Consider the following 18,479-nt stretch of genomic DNA (forward strand, 5'->3'; position numbering starts at 1 on the left):
CATTCCACTCCATTCCATTCCATTCGGGTTGATTCCATTCCATTGCATTCCATTCCATTCCATTTGGGTTGATTGCATTCCATTCCAATCCATTCCATTCCATTCCATTCCATTCCATTCCGGTTGATTCCATTGCATTCCATTCCATTCCATTCGGGTTGATTCCATTGCATTCCATTCCATTCCATTCCATTCCATTCCATTCCATTCCATTCCATTGCATTCCATTCGGGTTGATTCCATTCTATTCCATTCTGTTCCAATCCATTCCATTCCATTCCATTCCATTCCATTCCATTTCATTCGCGTTGATTCCATTCCATTCCATTCCATTTCTTTCCATTCCATTCGGGTGGATTCCATTCCATGTCATTCCATTCCATTCCATTCGGGTTGATTCCATTCCATTCCATTCCATTCCCTTCCATTCCATTCCATTCGGTTTGACTCCATTTAATTCCATTCTGTCCCATTCCATTCCATTCCATTCGGGTTCATTCCATTCCATTCCATTTCATTCGGGATGATTCCATTCCATTCCATTCCGTTCAATTCAATTCCATTCCATTCCATTCCTTTCGGGTTGATTCCTTTCCATTCCATTGCATTCCATTTCATTCCATTCCATTCCATTCCATTCCATTCCATTCTGGTTGATTCCATTCCATTCCATTCAATTCCATTCCATTCCTTTCCATTCCATTCCATTCCATTCGGGTTGATTCCCTTCCATTCCATTCCATTCCATTCAATACCATTCCATTCGGGTTGATAACATTCCATTCCATTCCGTTCCATTCCATTCCATTCCATTCCATTCCATTCCATTCCATTCCATTCCATTCCATTCGGGTTGATTCAATTCCATTCAATTCCATTCCGTTTGACTCCATTCCATTCCATTTCATTCCGGTTGATTCCATTCTATTCCATTCCATTCCTTTCCATTCCATTTAAGTTGATTCCATTCCATTCCATTCCATTCCATTCCTTTCCATTCCGGTTGATTCCATTCCATTCCATTACATTGCATTCCATTCGGGTTGAATCCATTCCATTCCATTCCATTCCATTCGGGTTTATTCCATTACATTCCATTCCATTCCATCCCATTCCATTCCATTCCATTCCTTTCGGGTTGATTCCTTACCATTCCTTTCCATTCCATTACATAACATACCACTCGGGTTGATTCCATACCATTCCATTACATTACATTCCATTCCATTCGGGTTGATTCTATTTCATTCCATTCCATTCCATTCGGGTTCATTCCTTTCCATCACATTCCGTTCCATTCCATTCCATTCCATTCCATTCCATTAGGGTTTATTCCATTCCGTTTCATTCCATTCGATTCCATTCCATTCCATTCCATTCCATTCCATTCCATTCCATTCCATTCCATTCCGGTTGATTCCTTTGCGTTGCATTCCACTACACTCCATTCCATTCCATTCGGGTTAATTCCATGCCATTTCATTCCATTCCATTGCATTCCATTCCATTCCATTCGTGTTGATTCCATTCCATTCCATTCCATTCCGTTCCATTCCATTCCTTTCCATTCCATTCCATTCCATTCCATTCTGGTTGATTCCCTTACATTCCATTCCATTCGGTTTAATTCCATGCCATTTCATTCCATTCCATTGCATTCCATTCCATTCTATTCGTGTTGATTCCATTCCATTCCATTCCATTCCATTCCATTCCATTCCATTCCATTCGGTTTGACTCCATTCCATTCCATTCCATTCTGGTTGATTCCATTCCATTCCATTCCATTCCTTTCCATTCCATTTAGGTTGATTCCATTCCATTCCATTCCATTCCATTCCATTCCATTCCGGTTGATTCCATTTCATTCCATTCCATTCCATTCCATTTGGGTTGAATCCATTCTATTCCATTCCATTCCATTCCATTCCATTCGGGTTGATTCCATTGCATTCCATTCCATTCCATTCCATTCCATTCCATTCCATTCCATTCCATTCGGGTTGATTCCATTCCATTCAATTCCATTCGGTTTGACTCCATTACATTCCATTCCATTCTGTTTGATTCCATTCCTTTCCATTCCACTCCTTTCCATTCCATTTAGGTTGATTCCATTCCATTCCATTCCGTTTGATTCCATTCCATTCCATTACATTCCATACCATTCCCTTCGGGTTGACTCCATTCCACTCCATTCCATTCCATTCCATTCCATTCCATTCCATTCGGGTTGCTTCCATTCCATTCCATTCGGGTTGATTCCATTGCATTCCATTCCCTTGCATACCATTCCATTCCATTCCATTGCATTCCATTCCATTCCGGTTTATTCCATTCCATTCCATTCCATCCCATTCCATTCCATTCCTTTCGTGTTCATTCCATACCATTCCATTCTATTCCATTCCATTACATTCTATTTGAGTTGATTCCATTCCATTCCATTCCATTCCACTCCATTACGTTCCATTCCATTCGGGTTGATTCCATTCCATTTCATTCCATTCCATTCCGTTCCATTTCTTTCCATTCCATTCGGGTTAATTCCGTTCCATTTCTTCAATGCCATTCCATTCCATTCCATTCGGGTTGATTCCATTCCATTACATTCCGTTCCATTCCATTCCATTCCATGCCATTCAACTCCATTCTATTCGGGTTTATTCCATTCCGTTGCATTCCATTCCATTCCATTCGGTTTCATTCCATTAACTTCCATTCCATTCCATTCAGGTAAATTCCATGCCATTTCATGTCATTACATTGCATTCCATTCCATTCCACTCGGGTTGATTTCATTCCATTCCATTCCATTCGAGTTGATTCCATTCCATTCCATTCCATTCGAGTTGATTTCATTCCATTCCATTCCATTCCATTCTTTTCCGTTGCATTCCATTCCGGTTGATTCCATTCCATTCTATTACATACCATTCCATTCGGGATGATTCCATTCCACTCCATTCAATTCCATTCCTTTCCATTCCATTCCATTCCATTCCATTCCATTCCATTCCATTCCATTCTTTTCCATTCCGGTTGATTCCATTCCATTCCACTCCATTCCATTCCATTCGGTTTGATTCGATTGCATTCCATTCCATTCCATTCCATTCGGTTTGACTCCATTTAATTCCATTCCATCCCATTCCATTCCATTCCATTCGGTTTGATTCCATTACATTCCATTTCATTCGGGATGATGCCATTCCATTCCATTCCGTTCAATTCAATTCCATTCCATTCCATTCCTTTCGGGTTGATTCCATTCCATTCCATTCCATTCCATTCCATTTCATTCCATTCCATTCCATTCGTGTTGATTCCATTCCATTCCATTCCATTCCATTCGTGTTGATTCCATTCCATTCCGTTCCATTCCGTTTGATTCCATTCCATTCCATTCCATTCCATTCCATTCCATTCTGGTTGATTCCATTCCATTCCATTCCTTTCCATTCCATTCCATTCCATTCCATTCCATTCCATTCGGGTTCATTCCCTTCCATTCCATTCCATTCCATTCCATTCCATTCCATTCCATACCATTCCATTCGGTTTGATAACATTCCATTCCATTCCATTCCGTTCCATTCCATCCCATTCCATTCCATTCCATTCCGTTCCGTTCCATTCCATTCCTTTCCATTCCATTCAGGTTTTTTCCATTCCGTTCGATTCCATTCGGTTTGACTCCATTCCATTCCATTTCCTTCCGGTTGATTCCATACCATTCCATTCCATTCCTATCCAGTCCATTTAGGTTGACTCCATTCCATTCCTTTCCATTCCATTCCATTCCATTCCATTCGGGTTGATTCCATTCCATTCCATTCCATTCCATTTCATTCGGGTTTATTCCATTCCATTCCATTGCATCACATTCCATTCCATTCCTTTCGGGTTGATTCCGTACGATTCCATTCCATTCCGTTACGTTACATAGCACTCGGGTTGATTCCATACCATTCCATTCCATTCCATTCCATTCGGGTTGATTCCATTCCATCACACTCCGTTCCATTCCATTCCTTTAGGGTTTATTCCATTCCGTTTCATTCCATTCCATTCCATTCCATTCCATTCCATTCCATTCCATTCTATTCCATTCCGGTTGATTAAATTGCGTTCCATTCCATTCCACTCCATTCCATTCCTTTCGGGTTAATTCCATGCCATTTCATTCCATTCCATTGCTTTCCATTCCATTCCACTCGGGTTGATTCCATTCCATTCCATTCCATTCCATTCCATTTGGGTTGAATCCATTCTATTCCATTGCATACCATTCCATTCCACTCCATTCGGATTGATTCCATTGCATTCCATTCCATTCCATTCCATTCCATTCGGGTTGAATCCATTCCATTCCATTCCATTCCATTCCATTCGTGTTGATTCCATTCCATTCCATTCCATTCCATTGCATTCCATTCCATTCCATTCGGGTTTATTCCATTCCATTCCATTCCATCCCGTTCCATTCCGTTCCTTTCGGGTTGATTCCATAGCATTCCATTCTATGGCATTCCATTACATTCCATTCAGGTTGATTCCATACCATTCCATTCCATTCCTTTCCATTACGTTCCATTCCATTCGGGTTTATTCTATTCCATTTCATTCCATTCCATTCCATTCCATTTCATTCCATTCGGGTTGATTCCGTTCCATTCAATTCCATTCCATTCCATTCCATTCGGGTTGATTCCATTCCATTCCATTCCATTCCGTTCCATTCGGTTTGATTCCATTCCATTCCACTCCATTCCATTCCATTCGGGTTGATTCCATTCCATTGCATTCCATTCCATTCCATTTGGGTTGATTGCATTCCATTCCAATCCATTCCATTCCATTCCATTCCATTCCATTCCGGTTGATTCCATTGCATTCCATTCCATTCCATTCGGGTTGATTCCATTGCATTCCATTCCATTCCATTCCATTCCATTCCATTCCATTCCATTCCATTGCATTCCATTCGGGTTGATTCCATTCTATTCCATTCTGTTCCAATCCATTCCATTCCATTCCATTCCATTTCATTCGCGTTGATTCCATTCCATTCCATTCCATTTCTTTCCATTCCATTCGGGTGGATTCCATTCCATGTCATTCCATTCCATTCCATTCGGGTTGATTCCATTCCATTCCATTCCATTCCCTTCCATTCCATTCCATTCGGTTTGACTCCATTTAATTCCATTCTGTCCCATTCCATTCCATTCCATTCGGGTTCATTCCATTCCATTCCATTTCATTCGGGATGATTCCATTCCATTCCATTCCGTTCAATTCAATTCCATTCCATTCCATTCCTTTCGGGTTGATTCCTTTCCATTCCATTGCATTCCATTTCATTCCATTCCATTCCATTCCATTCCATTCCATTCTGGTTGATTCCATTCCATTCCATTCAATTCCATTCCATTCCTTTCCATTCCATTCCATTCCATTCGGGTTGATTCCCTTCCATTCCATTCCATTCCATTCAATACCATTCCATTCGGGTTGATAACATTCCATTCCGTTCCGTTCCATTCCATTCCATTCCATTCCACTCCATTCCATTCCATTCCATTCCATTCCATTCCATTCGGGTTGATTCAATTCCATTCAATTCCATTCCGTTTGACTCCATTCCATTCCATTTCATTCCGGTTGATTCCATTCTATTCCATTCCATTCCTTTCCATTCCATTTAAGTTGATTCCATTCCATTCCATTCCACTCCATTCCTTTCCATTCCGGTTGATTCCATTCCATTCCATTACATTGCATTCCATTCGGGTTGAATCCATTCCATTCCATTCCATTCCATTCGGGTTTATTCCATTACATTCCATTCCATTCCATCCCATTCCATTCCATTCCATTCCTTTCGGGTTGATTCCTTACCATTCCTTTCCATTCCATTACATAACATACCACTCGGGTTGATTCCATACCATTCCATTACATTACATTGCATTCCATTCGGGTTGATTCTATTTCATTCCATTCCATTCCATTCGGGTTCATTCCTTTCCATCACATTCCGTTCCATTCCATTCCATTCCATTCCATTCCATTAGGGTTTATTCCATTCCGTTTCATTCCATTCGATTCCATTCCATTCCATTCCATTCCATTCCATTCCATTCCATTCCATTCCATTCCATTCCATTCCGGTTGATTCCTTTGCGTTGCATTCCACTACACTCCATTCCATTCCATTCGGGTTAATTCCATGCCATTTCATTCCATTCCATTGCATTCCATTCCATTCCATTCGTGTTGATTCCATTCCATTCCATTCCATGCCATGCCATTCGGGTTGATTCCATTCCATTCCTTTCCATTCCGTTTGATTCCATTCCATTCCATTCCATTCCATTCCATTCCATTCTGGTTGATTCCATTCCATTCCATTCCATTCCATTCCATTCCATTCCATTCCTTTCCATTCCAATCCATTCCATTCCATTCTGATTGATTCCCTTCCATTCCATTCCATTCGGGTTAATTCCATGCCATTTCATTCCATTCCATTCCATTCCATTCATTCCATTCGTGTTGATTCCATTCCATTCCATTCCACTCCATTCCATTCGGTTTGACTCCATTCCACTCCATTCCATTCTGGTTGATTCCATTCCATTCCATTCCATTCCTTTCCATTCCATTTAGATTGATTCCATTCCATTCCATTCCATTCCGGTTGATTCCATTTCATTCCATTCCATTCCATTCCATTTGGGTTGAATCCATTCTATTCCATTGCATTCCATTCCATTCCATTCCATTCGGGTTGATTCCATTGCATTCCATTCCATTCCATTCGTTTCCGTTCCATTTAGTTTGATTCCATTCCATTCCATTCCATTCCATTCCATTCCGGTTGATTCCATTTCATTCCATTCCATTCCATTCCATTCCGGTTGATTCCATTGCGTTGCATTCCATCACACTCCATTCCATTCCATTCGGGTTAATTCCATGCCATTTCATTCCATTCCATTGCATTCCATTCCATTCCATTCGTATTGATTCCATTCCATTCCATTCCATTCCATGCCATTCGGGTTGATTCCATTCCATTCCATGCCATTCCATTCCATTCCGTTTGATTCCATTCCATTCCATTCCATTCCATTCCATTCCATTCTGGCTGATTCCATTCCATTCCATTCCATTCCGTTCCATTCCATTCCTTTCCATTCCATTCCATTCCATTCCATTCTGGTTGATTCCCTTACATTCCATTCCATTCGGTTTAATTCCATGCCATTTCATTCCATTCCATTGCATTCCATTCCATTCTATTCGTGTTGATTCCATTCCATTCCATTCCATTCCATTCCATTCCATTCCATTCCATTCGGTTTGACTCCATTCCATTCCATTCCATTCTGGTTGATTCCATTCCATTCCATTCCATTCCTTTCCATTCCATTTAGGTTGATTCCATTCCATTCCATTCCATTCCATTCCATTCCATTCCGGTTGATTCCATTTCATTCCATTCCATTCCATTCCATTTGGGTTGAATCCATTCTATTCCATTCCATTCCATTCCATTCCATTCGGGTTGATTCCATTGCATTCCATTCCATTCCATTCCATTCCATTCCATTCCATTCCATTCCATTCCATTCCATTCGGGTTGATTCCATTCCATTCAATTCCATTCGGTTTGACTCCATTACATTCCATTCCATTCTGTTTGATTCCATTCCTTTCCATTCCACTCCTTTCCATTCCATTTAGGTTGATTCCATTCCATTCCATTCCGTTTGATTCCATTCCATTCCATTACATTCCATACCATTCCCTTCGGGTTGACTCCATTCCACTCCATTCCATTCCATTCCATTCCATTCCATTCCATTCGGGTTGCTTCCATTCCATTCCATTCGGGTTGATTCCATTGCATTCCATTCCCTTGCATACCATTCCATTCCATTCCATTGCATTCCATTCCATTCCGGTTTATTCCATTCCATTCCATTCCATCCCATTCCATTCCATTCCTTTCGTGTTCATTCCATACCATTCCATTCTATTCCATTCCATTACATTCTATTTGAGTTGATTCCATTCCATTCCATTCCATTCCACTCCATTACGTTCCATTCCATTCGGGTTGATTCCATTCCATTTCATTCCATTCCATTCCGTTCCATTTCTTTCCATTCCATTCGGGTTAATTCCGTTCCATTTCTTCAATGCCATTCCATTCCATTCCATTCGGGTTGATTCCATTCCATTACATTCCGTTCCATTCCATTCCATTCCATGCCATTCAACTCCATTCTATTCGGGTTTATTCCATTCCGTTGCATTCCATTCCATTCCATTCGGTTTCATTCCATTAACTTCCATTCCATTCCATTCAGGTAAATTCCATGCCATTTCATGTCATTACATTGCATTCCATTCCATTCCACTCGGGTTGATTTCATTCCATTCCATTCCATTCGAGTTGATTCCATTCCATTCCATTCCATTCGAGTTGATTTCATTCCATTCCATTCCATTCCATTCTTTTCCGTTGCATTCCATTCCGGTTGATTCCATTCCATTCTATTACATACCATTCCATTCGGGATGCTTCCATTCCACTCCATTCAATTCCATTCCTTTCCATTCCATTCCATTCCATTCCATTCCATTCCATTCCATTCCATTCTTTTCCATTCCGGTTGATTCCATTCCATTCCACTCCATTCCATTCCATTCGGTTTGATTCGATTCCATTCCATTCCATTCCATTCCATTCGGTTTGACTCCATTTAATTCCATTCCATCCCATTCCATTCCATTCCATTCGGTTTGATTCCATTACATTCCATTTCATTCGGGATGATGCCATTCCATTCCATTCCGTTCAATTCAATTCCATTCCATTCCATTCCTTTCGGGTTGATTCCATTCCATTCCATTCCATTCCATTCCATTTCATTCCATTCCATTCCATTCGTGTTGATTCCATTCCATTCCATTCCATTCCATTCGTGTTGATTCCATTCCATTCCGTTCCATTCCGTTTGATTCCATTCCATTCCATTCCATTCCATTCCATTCCATTCTGGTTGATTCCATTCCATTCCATTCCTTTCCATTCCATTCCATTCCATTCCATTCCATTCCATTCGGGTTCATTCCCTTCCATTCCATTCCATTCCATTCCATTCCATTCCATACCATTCCATTCGGTTTGATAACATTCCATTCCATTCCATTCCGTTCCATTCCATCCCATTCCATTCCATTCCATTCCGTTCCGTTCCATTCCATTCCTTTCCATTCCATTCAGGTTTTTTCCATTCCGTTCGATTCCATTCGGTTTGACTCCATTCCATTCCATTTCCTTCCGGTTGATTCCATACCATTCCATTCCATTCCTATCCAGTCCATTTAGGTTGACTCCATTCCATTCCTTTCCATTCCATTCCATTCCATTCCATTCGGGTTGATTCCATTCCATTCCATTCCATTCCATTTCATTCGGGTTTATTCCATTCCATTCCATTGCATCACATTCCATTCCATTCCTTTCGGGTTGATTCCGTACGATTCCATTCCATTCCGTTACGTTACATAGCACTCGGGTTGATTCCATACCATTCCATTCCATTCCATTCCATTCGGGTTGATTCCATTCCATCACACTCCGTTCCATTCCATTCCTTTAGAGTTTATTCCATTCCGTTTCATTCCATTCCATTCCATTCCATTCCATTCCATTCCATTCTATTCCATTCCGGTTGATTAAATTGCGTTCCATTCCATTCCACTCCATTCCATTCCTTTCGGGTTAATTCCATGCCATTTCATTCCATTCCATTGCTTTCCATTCCATTCCACTCGGGTTGATTCCATTCCATTCCATTCCATTCCATTCCCTTCCATTCAGGTTAATTCCATTCCATTCCATTCCATTCCATTCCATTCCATTCCATTCCATTGCATTCCATTCTGGTTGATTACATTCCATTGTATTCCAATCCATTCCATTCCATTCCATTCAGGTTGATTACATTCCACTCCATTCAATTCCATTCCATTCCATTCCATTCCATTCCATTCAATTCCACTCCACTCCATTCCATTTGGTTTGATTCCATTCCTTTCCATTCCATTGCATTCCATTCCATTCCATTCTATTCCATTCGCGTTGATTCCATTCCATTCCATTCAATTCCATCCCATTCAGTTACGGTTGATTCCACTCTATTCCATTCCATTCCATTCCATTCCATTCCATTCCATTCCATTCCACTCCATTCCATTCCATTCCATTCGGGCTGACTCAATTCCATTCCTTTCCATTCCATTCCATTTCATTCCAATCATGTTGATTCCATATCATTCCTTTCCATTCCGTTCCATTTGAGTTGACTCCATTCCATTCTATACCATTCCATTGCATTCCATTCCATTCCATTCCATTCGGTTGATTCCATTCCATTCCATTCCACTCCATTCGATCCCATTCCATCCCATTCCATTCCATTCCATTCGGGTTGTTTCCATTCCATTCCATTCCTTTCCATTCGGGTTAATTCTATTCCATTTCATTCCATTACATTCCATTCCAATTGGGTTGATTAGGTTCCTTTCAATTCCATTCCATTCCATTCCATTCGGGTTGATTCCATTCCATTCCATTCCGTTCCATTTAATTCCATTCCATTCCTTTCTTCTTGATTCCATTCCATTCCATTCCATTCCATTCCATTCCATTCGGGTTGATTCCATTCCATTCCTTTCCATTCCATTCAATTCCATTCCATTCCATTCCATTCCATTCCATTCGGATTCATTCCATTCCGTTCCATTCCATTCCATTCCATTCCATTCTGGATGATTCCATTCCATTCCATTCCATTCCTTTCCATTCCATTCCATTCCATTCGGGTTGATTCCCTTCCATTCCATTCCATTCCATTCCATAGCATTCCATTCGGGTTGATAACATTCCTTTCAATTCCATTGCATTCCATTCCATTAGGGTTGATTCTATTCCATTCAATTCTATTCGGTTTGACTCCATTCCATTCCATTCCATTCTGGTTGTTTCCATTCCAATCCATTCCAGTCCTTTCCATTCCATTTAGGTTGATTCCATTCCATTCCATTCCATTCCTTTCCATTCCATTCCATTCCTGTTGATTCCATTCCATTCCATTTCATTCCATTACATTCGCGTTTACTCCATTCCATTCCATTCCATTCCATTCCATTCGGGTTGATTCCATTCCATTCCAATCCATTCCATTCCATTGCGTTCGGGTTTATTACATTCCACTCCATTCCATCCCATTCCATTCCATTCCTTTCCATTCCATTCGTGTTCATTCCATTCCATTCCATTCCGTTCCATTCGTGTTGATTCCACTTCATTCCATTCCATTCCATTTGTGTTAATTCCATTCCAATCCATTCCATTCCATTCCATTCCATTCCATTCGGGTTGATTACATTCCATTCCATTCCGTTCCATTCCATTCCATTCCATTTCATTCCATTCCATTCCATTCGGATTGGATCCATTCCATTCCGATTCATTCCATTCCATTCCATTCCATTACATTACATTCTGGTTGATACCATTCCCTTCCATTCCTTTCCATTCGGATTGATTCCATTCCATTCCATTCCGTTCCATTCCGGTTGATTCCTTTCCATTCCATTCCATTCCATTCCCTTCCATTCTAGGTGATTCCATTCCATTCCATTCCATTCCATTCAATTCATGTTGATTCCATTCCATTCCATTCCATTCCATTCCATTCCATTCCATTCCATTCGGGTTGATTCCATTCCATTCCATTCCATTCCATTTTGCTTGATTCCATTTCATTCCATTCCTTTCCATTCCATTCCATTCCATTCCACTCCATTCCATTCGGATTGATATCAGTCCATTCCATTCCTTTCAATTCCATTCCATTCCATTCCATTCCATTCCATTCCATTCTGGTTGATTCCATTCCATTCCATTCCATTCCATTCCATTCCATTCGGTTTGATTCCATTGCGTTCCACTCCATTCCATTCCATTCGGGTTGATTCCATTCCATTGCATTCCATTCCATTCCATTTGATTTGATTGCATTCCATTCCAATCCATTCCATTCCATTCCATTCCATTCCGGTTGATTCCATTCCATTCCATTCCATTCCATTCGGGTTGATTCCATTGCATTCCATTCCATTCCATTTCATTCCATTCCATTCGTGTTGATTCCATTCTCTTCCATTCCGTTCCTTTCCATTCCATTCCATGCCATTCCATTCCATTAGGGTTGATTCCATTCCATTCCATTGCATCCCATTCCATTCCATTCCATTCCGGTGGATTCCATTCCATTTCATTCCATTCCATTACATTCGGTTTCACTCTATTCCATTCCATTCCCTTCCATTACATTCCATTCCATTCGGGTTCATTCCATTCCATTCCATTCCATTCCATTCCATTCCATTCCATTCCATTCTATTCAGGTTGATTCCATTCCATTCCATTCCATTCGGGTTGATTCCATTCCGTTCCATTCCATTGCATTCCATTCCATTCCATTCGGGTTGATTCCATTCCATTTCATTCCATTCCATTGCATTCCATTCCATTGCATTCGGCTTGATTCCAATCCATTCCATTCCATTCCATTCCATTCCGTGCTATTCGGTATGATTGCTTTCCATTCCATTCCATTCCATTCCATTCCATTCCATTCCATTCCATTCCATTCGAGTTGATTCCATTCCATTACGTTCCATTCCATTCCATTTTATTCCATTCGATTTCATTCCATTCCATTCCATTCGGGTTGGTTCCGTTCCATTCCGTTTCATTCCATTCCATTCCACTCCATTCCTTTCGGGTTGATTCCATTCCATTCCATTCGGGTTGATTCCATTCCATTCCATTGAAATCCATTCCATTCCATTCCGGTTGTTTCCTTTCCATTCCATTTCATTCCATTCCAATCCATTCTGGTTGATTCCATTCCATTCCATTACATACCATTCCTTTCAATTCCATTCCATTCTGGTTGATTCTCCTCCATTCCATTCCATTCCATTCCATAGCATTCCATTCAGGTTGATAACATTCCATTCCATTCCGTTCCATTCCATTCCATTTCATTCCATTTCATTCCATTCCATTCCATTCCATTCCATTCCATTCCATTCCATTCCATTCGGGTTGATTCCATTCCATTCAATGCCATTCGGTTTGACTCCAATAAATTCCATTCCATTCTGGTTGATTCCATTCCATTCCATTCCATTCCTTTCCATTCCATTTAGATTCATTCCATTCCATTCCATTCCAATCCATTCCATTCCATTCCCTTCCATTCCATTATATTTTGGTTGATTGCATTCCATTCCAATCCATTCCATTCCATTCCATTCTATTCCGGTTTATTCCATTTCATTCCATTCCATTCCATTCCATTCCATTCGGGTTGATTAAATTGCATTCCATTCCATTCCATTCCATTCCATTCCATTCACGTTGATTCCATTCCATTTCAATCCATTCCGTTCCAATCCATTCGGGTTGATTCCATTCCATTCCATTCCATTCCATTCCATTCCATTCGGGTTGACTCCATTCCATTCAATTCCATCCCATTCCATTCCATCCCATTCCATTCCATTCCATTCGGGTGGATTCCATTCCATTTCATTCAATTCCATTACATTCGAGTTGATACTTTCCATTCCATTCATTTCCATTCCATTCCATTCCATTCCATTCCATTCCAATCGGGTTGATACCATTCCGTTCCACTCCATTCCATTGCATTCCATTCCGGTTGATTCCACGCCATTCCATTCCATTGCATTCCATTCCATTCCATTCCATTCCATTCGGGTTGATTCTATTCCATTCCATTCCATTCCATTCCATTCGGGTTGATTCTGTTCTTTTCCATTCCATTCCATTCGAGATGATACCATTCCAATCCATTCCATTCCGTTCCATTCTATTCCTTTCGGGTTGATTCCATTCCTTTCCATTCCATTCCATTCCATTCCATTCCATTCCATTCCTTTCTTGTTGATTCCATTCCATTCCGTTTCATTCCATTCCTGTTGATTGCATTCCATTCCATTCCATTCCATTGCAGTCGGTCTGATATCGTTCCATTCCGTTCCATTCGATTCCATTCCATTCGGGTTGGTTCCATTCCATTCCTATCCATTCCATTCTATTCCATTCCATTCCATTCCGTTCGGGTTGGTTCCATTCCGTTCCATTCCATTCCATTCCATTCCATTCGGGTTGATTCCATTCCATTTCTTTCATTTCCATTGTATTCGGGTTGATTCTATTCCATTCCATTCCACTCCATTCCATTCCATTCCATTCCATTCCATTCCATTCCATTCTGGTTGATTCCATTCCATTCCATTCCATTCCATTCCATTCGGTTTGATTCCATTCCATTCCACTCCATTCCTTTCCATTCGGGTTGATTCCATTCCATTGCATTGCATTCCATTCCATTTGGGTTGATTGCATTCCATTCCAATCCATTCCATTCCATTCCATTCCATTCCGGTTGATTCCATTCCATTCCATTCCATTCCATTCGGGTTGATTCCATTGCATTCCATTCCATTCCATTCCATTCCATTCCATTGCATTCCATTCGGGTTGATTCCATTCTATTCCATTCTGTTCCAATCCATTCCATTCCATTCCATTCCATTCGGGTTGATTCCATTCCATTCCATTCCATTCCATTCCATTCCATTCCATTCCATTCCATTCGGGTGGATTCCATTCCATTTCATTCCATTCCATTCCATTCGGGTTGATTCCGTTCCATTCCATTCCACTCCCTTCCATTCCATTCCATTCTGTTTATCTCCATTTAATTCCATTCCGTCCCATTCCATTCCATTCCATTCGGGTTCATTCCATTCCATTCCATTTCATTCGGGATGATTCCATTCCATTCCATACCGTTCAATTCAATTCCATTCCATTCCATTCCTTTCGGGTTGATTCCTTTCCATTCCATTGCATTCCATTTCATTCCATTCCATTCCATTCCATTCCATTCCATTCTGGTTGATTCCATTCCATTCCTTTCAATTCCATTCCATTCCTTTCCATTCCTTTCCATTCCATTCCATTCCATTCCATTCTGGTTGATTCCCTTCCATTCCATTCCACTCGGGTTAATCCCATGCCATTTCATTCCATTCCATTGCATTCCATTCCATTCCATTCAGGTTGATTCCATTCCATTCCATTTCATTCCATTCCATTCCATTCCATTCCATTCCATTCGGTTTGACTCCATTCCATTCCATTCCATTCTGGTTGATTCCCTTCCATTCCATTCCATTCGGGTTAATTCCATGCCATTTCATTCCATTCCATTGCTTTCCATTCCATTCCATTCGTGTTGATTCCATTCCATTCCATTCCATTCCATTCCATTCCATTCGGTTTGACTCCATTCCATTCCATTCCATTCTGGATGATTCCATTCCATTCCATTCCATTCCTTTCCATTCCATTTAGGTTGATTCCATTCCATTCCATTCCATTCCATTCCATTCCATTCCGGTTCATTCCATTTCATTCCATTCCATTCCATTCCATTTGGGTTGAATCCATTCTATTCCATTGCATACCATTCCATTCCACTCCATTCGGATTGATTCCATTGCATTCCATTCCATTCCATTCCATTCCATTCGGGTTGAATCCATTCCATTCCATTCCATTCCATTCCATTCCATTCGTGTTGATTCCATTCCATTCCATTCCATTCCATTGCATTCCATTCCATTCCATTCGGGTTTATTCCATTCCATTCCATTCCATCCCGTTCCATTCCGTTCCTTTCGGGTTGATTCCATAGCATTCCATTCTATGGCATTCCATTACATTCCATTCAGGTTGATTCCATACCATTCCATTCCATTCCTTTCCATTACGTTCCATTCCATTCGGGTTTATTCTATTCCATTTCATTCCATTCCATTCCATTCCATTTCATTCCATTCGGGTTGATTCCGTTCCATTCAATTCCATTCCATTCCATTCCATTCGGGTTGATTCCATTCCATTCCATTCCATTCCGTTCCATTTGGGTTGATTGCATTCCATTCCAATCCATTCCATTCCATTCCATTCCATTCCATTCCGGTTGATTCCATTGCATTCCATTCCATTCCATTCGGGTTGATTCCATTACATTCCATTCCATTCCATTCCATTCCATTCCATTCCATTCCATTGCATTCCATTCGGGTTGATTCCATTCTATTCCATTCTGTTCCAATCCATTCCATTCCATTCCATTCCATTCCATTCCATTCGCGTTGATTCCATTCCATTCCATTCCATTTCTTTCCATTCCATTCGGGTGGATTCCATTCCATGTCATTCCATTCCATTCCATTCGGGTTGATTCCATTCCATTCCATTCCATTCCCTTCCATTCCATTCCATTCGGTTTGACTCCATTTAATTCCATTCTGTCCCATTCCATTCCATTCCATTCGGGTTCATTCCATTCCATTCCATTTCATTCGGGATGATTCCATTCCATTCCATTCCGTTCAATTCAATTCCATTCCATTCCATTCCTTTCGGGTTGATTCCTTTCCATTCCATTGCATTCCATTTCATTCCATTCCATTCCATTCCATTCCATTCCATTCTGGTTGATTCCATTCCATTCCATTCAATTCCATTCCATTCCTTTCCATTCCATTCCATTCCATTCGGGTTGATTCCCTTCCATTCCATTCCATTCCATTCCATTCAATTCCATTCCATTCCTTTCCATTCCATTCCATTCCATTCGGGTTGATTCCCTTCCATTCCATTCCATTCCATTCAATACCATTCCATTCGGGTTGATAACATTCCATTCCATTCCGTTCCATTCCATTCCATTCCATTCCATTCCATTCCATTCCATTCCATTCCATTCCATTCGGGTTGATTCAATTCCATTCAATTCCATTCCGTTTGACTCCATTCCATTCCATTTCATTCCGGTTGATTCCATTCTATTCCATTCCATTCCTTTCCATTCCATTTAAGTTGATTCCATTCCATTCCATTCCATTCCATTCCTTTCCATTCCGGTTGATTCCATTCCATTCCATTACATTGCATTCCATTCGGGTTGAATCCATTCCATTCCATTCCATTCCATTCGGGTTTATTCCATTACATTCCATTCCATTCCATCCCATTCCATTCCATTCCATTCCTTTCGGGTTGATTCCTTACCATTCCTTTCCATTCCATTACATAACATACCACTCGGGTTGATTCCATAACATTCCATTACATTACATTCCATTCCATTCGGGTTGATTCTATTTCATTCCATTCCATTCCATTCGGGTTCATTCCTTTCCATCACATTCCGTTCCATTCCATTCCATTCCATTCCATTCCATTAGGGTTTATTCCATTCCGTTTCATTCCATTCGATTCCATTCCATTCCATTCCATTCCATTCCATTCCATTCCATTCCATTCCATTCCGGTTGATTCCTTTGCGTTGCATTCCACTACACTCCATTCCATTCCATTCGGGTTAATTCCATGCCATTTCATTCCATTCCATTGCATTCCATTCCATTCCATTCGTGTTGATTCCATTCCATTCCATTCCATGCCATGCCATTCGGGTTGATTCCATTCCATTCCTTTCCATTCCGTTTGATTCCATTCCATTCCATTCCATTCCATTCCATTCCATTCTGGTTGATTCCATTCCATTCCATTCCATTCCATTCCATTCCTTTCCATTCCAATCCATTCCATTCCATTCTGATTGATTCCCTTCCATTCCATTCCATTCGGGTTAATTCCATGCCATTTCATTCCATTCCATTCCATTCCATTCATTCCATTCGTGTTGATTCCATTCCATTCCATTCCACTCCATTCCATTCGGTTTGACTCCATTCCATTCCATTCCATTCTGGTTGATTCCATTCCATTCCATTCCATTCCTTTCCATTCCATTTAGATTGATTCCATTCCATTCCATTCCATTCCGGTTGATTCCATTTCATTCCATTCCATTCCATTCCATTTGGGTTGAATCCATTCTATTCCATTGCATTCCATTCCATTCCATTCCATTCGGGTTGATTCCATTGCATTCCATTCCATTCCATTCGTTTCCGTTCCATTTAGTTTGATTCCATTCCATTCCATTCCATTCCATTCCATTCCATTCCGGTTGATTCCATTTCATTCCATTCCATTCCATTCCATTCCGGTTGATTCCATTGCGTTGCATTCCATTACACTCCATTCCATTCCATTCGGGTTAATTCCATGCCATTTCATTCCATTCCATTGCATTCCATTCCATTCCATTCGTATTGATTCCATTCCATTCCATTCCATTCCATGCCATTCGGGTTGATTCCATTCCATTCCATGCCATTCCATTCCATTCCGTTTGATTCCATTC

The sequence above is a fragment of the Pan paniscus genome, chromosome 11 (genome assembly GCF_029289425.2).
Source record: "Pan paniscus chromosome 11, NHGRI_mPanPan1-v2.0_pri, whole genome shotgun sequence".
Lineage (NCBI taxonomy): Eukaryota > Metazoa > Chordata > Mammalia > Primates > Hominidae > Pan > Pan paniscus.